We start from the raw sequence: 5,483 nt of genomic DNA on the forward strand, positions 1-5,483 counted from the left end.
AGATCTTTTCTCGGAGGTGGGGGAGTCCAAAGCTAGAGGGCATTGGTAAAAGGTGAAAGAGATTGATTCAAAAGGGACCTAAGGTGTAAGATTTTCACACAGCGGGTGCTGTGTGTATGGAATGAGCTGCCAGAGGAAGTGGTGGAGGCTGGTACAATTACAACATTTAAAAGGCATCTGGATGGGAATATGAAAAGGAAGGGTTTAGAGGGACATGGGCCAAATGCTGGCAAATGGGAGCAGATTGTGATCTTTATAAATGACTTGGATGAGGAAGTGGGACGGGGGGTTAGTAAATTTGCCGATGATGCTAATGTTGGTGAAATTGTGGACAGCGTGGAGGGCTGTTGTCGGTTGCAATGGAGCGTTGACAGTATGCAGAGCTGGGCAATGAAGTGGGAGATGGAATGCAATCCAAAAAAGTGTGATGTGAATCATTTTGGAAGGTCAAATGTAAATACAGAACACGGGGTTAATGGCAGGATTCTCAGCAGTGTGGAGGAACAGAGGGATCTTGGGGTCCACATCTCCAGATCCCAAAAAGTTTCAACTCAAGTGGATAGGGTTGTAAAAAAGGTGTTTGGCGTGTGGCTTTCATTTGCAGGGGAATTGAGCTTGAGGGCTGTGAGGTGTGGATAAATCTCCAGGGCCTGATCAGGTATTACCCAGAATTTTGAGTGGGAAGCGAGGGGAGAGATTAGTAGTGCCCCCGCTGATGTATTATGTCATCAAAAGGCACAGACGAGTTGCCACGAGTTTGGAAGTTGGCTAATGTGGTGTGATCGTTTCAGAAGTGTTGTAAGGAAAAGCCATGGAACACTGAGACCAGTCAGGCTTACATCAATGGCAGGGAAGTGGTCGGAAGGGATTGTGAGGGATCGGATTCATATGCATATGCATATGCAACATGTCTTTCTGCAGGGAGATCGTATCCCACCAACTCGAGTCAGCTTTTTGAAGAGGTGACAAAAAAGGGCGAAGGTAGAACGGTGAACGTTGCCTATATGGACCTCAGGGAAGTGTTCACCAGGCTCCACATGGTAGTTGGTTAGTAAGGTTAGAGCACATGGGGTCCAGGGAGAGGTAACCAATTGGATCCAAAAGTGGCTTGAAGATGGGACACAGAGAGTGGTGGTGGCAGGTTGCTTCACAGATTGGAGACCTGTGACGAACAATATGCTGCAAGGATTTTTACCTGTTCCTCCATTTTTTGTTTCGGTTTGTATTAATGCTTTGGATGAGAATATACGAGACATGGTTACTAAGTTTGCAGTTGATGCCCAAATAGGAGGTGTAGTGGATCGTAAAGAAGAAGATTATTTCAGAGTAGGACAGGACCTTGATGAGATGGGTAGAGTGGCTGAGGACCGGGTGGGGGAAGCGCAGATTGAGATTAATTTAGATTAATGTGAGGCACGGCATTTTGGTAAGGCAAACCAGGGCAGAACTTCCACAGTTAATAGTAGGGCCTTGGGGAATGTTGCTACACAAAAGGACCTAGTATAGTAGGATATAATTGGGTATTTCCTTTGAAAGTGGGGTTTCAGGTGGACAGGGTGGTGAAGAAGGCATTTGGTATGGTTGCCTTCATTGGTCAGAACATTGAGTGAAGGAGTTGGAATCTCACATCCTGGCTGTACAGGGCATTGGTGAGGGCAGTGTTAGAATACTGTGCACAATTCTGGTCACCCTTCCATAGGAAGGATGTCACTAAACTTTAGAGAGTGCAGACAAGATTTACTGAGATGTTACTGGGTTTGGAGGGTTTGAGTTATACGGAGAGGTTACATTGGCTGAGGCTTTTCTCCCTGGAGCATTGGAGGCTGAGGGGTACACTTTTGGAGGTTTATAAAATCATGAAAGGCATGGATAGGGTGAATAGCCAAGGTTTCTTTTTCCCAACAGCTGGGGGAGTCCAAATAAGATGCATAGGCTTTAAAACCAAAAAGAACTGCAGATGCCGTAAATAAGGAACAAAAACAGGAATTGCTGTAAAAGCTCACCAGGTCTGGCAGCATCGGTAAAGAGAAATCAGAGTTAATGCTTTGGATGTAGTGACCCATCCTTGAAACCAAGCCTATCTGTTCTTTCCTGAGAGATCAAATTCTCCATCCCAGACAACATCATGGTGACCCTCCACTGTGCTCCCTCCAGCGCTATCACATCCTTCCTGTAGTGAGGTGACCAGAACTGCATACAATACTCCAGATGCGGCCTGACTAACACTCTGTACAACTCGCCAGTTTCGCATACAGTTCAAATAAAAGTGACCCTTTCTATTTCCCCGGCTTTGTGAATGAACTGCCTCACGCAGTTTCCATCCATCAACTCCATTGTTGTACTTTGTCGACTCTGTCAGGGTTTTTATTGAAACGTCATTGAGCTTCTTCAAAGCTGCTGCAACTTTAGGTCTTGTACATTTTCAATTTCCCACCGTCCTGTCTCTCTGTCTTGAACTTGTCGTATCACTTTCATGTTGATTTTGAACAAGGCTGCCTGATGAATCCTTGATTTCACCTTCGTGTGCGCACTTGTGTCTGTCAGTGAGCAGGGAGCAGTGTCACACCCCTGTTATCTGCACGCCAGAATCAGGATTGAGGATGAAACAATCACAGCCATTTCTCAATCGCGTTCCATCTTTTCCTTTCCCTCTGCCTCATGTGCAACTTCCTTTCGAAGTTGGTCCCATGGTGTAATGGTTAGCACTCTGGACTTTGAATCCAGTGATCTGAGTTCGAATCTCAGTGGGACCTGCAATTTTCATGTCCCTGCAGTAGTTTAATTTGAGTCACAACAATGAAAGTTGCTTCTGACGCAGGCCTTACAGCACTGACATTGCCGAGTTCATCGCATTTCTGCCAGATCAGGAAGCACAGTACGATCCAAATGCTTCATTGGGGAGTCGGCAGTTTAATCTGCCTCTGGACCAAGTGGAAAGCTGGTCCTGTGCGTGTGGCCCCCAGAGATTCTCAAGTACCTTCTACCATCAGAAACTCACGGGGTGGAAGTTTGCCCACTTCAATCCCAGCTGTAGCTTTTGCGAAAGTAATGGGTCTTTTGATGCTGAGATAATGGCAACTGCAGATGCTGGAGAATCCGAGATAACAAAGTATGGAGCTGGATAAATACAGCAGGCCAGGCAGTGTCTCAGGAGCATAAAAGCTGATGTTTCGGGCCTAGACCTTTCATCAGAAAAGGGAGATGGGGAGAATGTTCTGAAATAAATTGGGAGAGAGGGGCAGGTGGATCGAAGGTGGATAGAGGAGAACATAGGTAGAGAGGAGACGGATGAGTTAAAGGGGCGGGGATGGAGCCTGTAGAGGTGAGTATAGGTGGGGAGGTAGGAAGGAGACAGTTCAGCAGGGGGGGTATGGGCAGGTCAAGGGGGCGGGATGAATTTGGGCGGAAAGGAGTGGAGGTGCGGCTTGAGGTGGGAGTAGGCGATAGGTGTGAGGAAGAACAAGTTAGGTGGGCGGGGACGAGCTGGGCTGGTTTTGGGCTGCAGTGGAGGGAGGAGAGATTTTGAAGCTGGTGAAATCCACATTGATACCATTGGGCTGCAGTGTTCCCAAGTGGAATATGAGTTCTGTTCCTGCAACCTTCAGGTGGCATCGTTGTGGTACTGCAGGAGGCCCGTGATGGACATATCGTGTAAGGAATGGGAGGAAGAGTGGAAATGCTTTGTGACTGGGAGATGCAGTTGTTTGTTGTGAGCCGAGCGTAGGTGTTCTGCAAAGCGATCCCCAAGCCTCTGCTTGGTTTCCCCGATGTCGAGGAGGCCACAACTGGTACAGATTGAAGCTGATTATTTTCGCTGGTCGAAAGGAAGCTCCACCGAAATTTGTATTCAATTTCCACCTGGTGAGTCACGGAAAACCTGTTTTGCAGTTTGTTAAAACTCACAACTGAAAGAATTGCCTCCCTGATCAAATTTTCATTGGCAAGCTCTCATTCAGCTTCACAAACCCCCTTGCAGGTTGCATTGAAAGCCCTGGAACTGTCTTTGCCTGTCTCCTCCACTTCTGCAGGATTTCAAATGGGGTTTTACACTGTCTCTTTAGTTTTGTGATTCCAGTTGTTCTGATACAGCAGCGATGTGCTGAATTGCTTTTCTGCTGCTTCGTTTCTTTCGTGTTCTTTTGTAGCATGAGACAAACTCATCTTCTGAGTTCAGTTTACGTGTGTCCTCTAATTTGGTGCGCAAACAGAACTTATCTTGTCGTAACTGATTGTGGGAACTGCAGATGCTGGAGAATGTCAGATAACAAGGTATTGAGCTGAATGAACATAGCAGGCCAAGCAGCATCTCAGGAGCAGGAAATTTGACATTTTGGGCCTAGAACCTTCTTTAGAAATCTGAATCTTCATTTCTGGATCAGGGTCTCAGCCTGAAACATTATCTTTCCTGGTCCTATGCTGCGGCTTGGCCTGCTGTGTTCATCCCTATCTTGTCATATACTGTTCGCTAGTTTCGCACACATTTCAAATAAAACTGACCCTTTCTATTTCCCCAGCTTTGTCAATAAACTGACCCACATAGTTTCCATCCATCAACTCCATTGTCGTAGTTTGTCGACTCTGTTAGGTTTTTTTTTTAAAGACTTTATTTAGCTTCTTCAAAGCTGCTGCAACTTTAGGACTTGAACATTTTCCATTTCCTACCGTCCTGTCCCTCTACCTTGAACTAGTCATGTCACTTTCATGTTGATTTTGACCACAGCTGCCTGATGAATCCCTGATTTCACCTCCATGTGCGCAGTTGTGTCTGTCAGTGAGCAGGGAGCAGTGTTACACCACTGTTATTTCCTCGTCAGAATCAGGATTGAGGACGAAGCATTCGCAGCCATTTCTCAATCCCTTTTCATCGTTTCCACTCCTTCTGCCTCATGGGCAACAATTTTGTGAAGCTGGTCCCATGGTGTAATGGTTAGCACTCGCGACTTTGAATCCAGTGATCTGAGCTCAAATCTCAGTGGGGCTTCCAGTTTCTGTGTCCCTGCCAGCTGTTTAATTTGAGGACACAACAATAACATCTGCCTCTGACCCAGGCCTTATAGCTCCGACACATCAGAGCTCATCAAATTTCTGCCAGAGCAGGAAGCACAGTACGACCCAAAAGCTTCATTGGGGACTCAGCAGTTTAACCTGCCTCCTGACCAAGTCGAAAGCCGGTCCCGTGCGTGTGGCCACCAGAGATTTGCAAGTACCTTTTACCATCAGAAACGCGCGGTGTGGAAGTTTGCCCCCTTCAATTCCAACCATAGCTTTTGGGAAAGTAATAGGTTTTTTGAAGCTGATTATTTTCTCTGGTGGAGGGAAGGTTCCACCTTTGTATACCATTATACCATTGTATTCAATCTCCACCTGGTGAGTCACAGAACCCATTGTTTTGCAACTTGTTAAAGTTCACAATTTTACTTCACAACTGCCTCCCTGATCAAATTTTCATTGGGAAGGTCTCGTTGAGATTCACAACCCCCCCC

The 5,483-nt window shown here is 46.4% G+C and overlaps 1 non-coding gene across 1 annotated transcript; it reads left to right on the forward strand.

Annotated features, from left to right (window-relative positions):
• The first annotated feature begins 2,681 nt into the window (after positions 1 to 2,681).
• trnaq-uug (transfer RNA glutamine (anticodon UUG)) lies at positions 2,682 to 2,753 on the forward strand. Its single transcript has one exon. It is a non-coding gene; the product is annotated as a tRNA-Gln (tRNA).
• The last annotated feature ends 2,730 nt before the right edge of the window (positions 2,754 to 5,483 follow it).

Source organism: Stegostoma tigrinum, chromosome 45 (assembly GCF_030684315.1).
Source record: "Stegostoma tigrinum isolate sSteTig4 chromosome 45, sSteTig4.hap1, whole genome shotgun sequence".
Classification (NCBI taxonomy): Eukaryota; Metazoa; Chordata; class Chondrichthyes; order Orectolobiformes; family Stegostomatidae; genus Stegostoma; species Stegostoma tigrinum.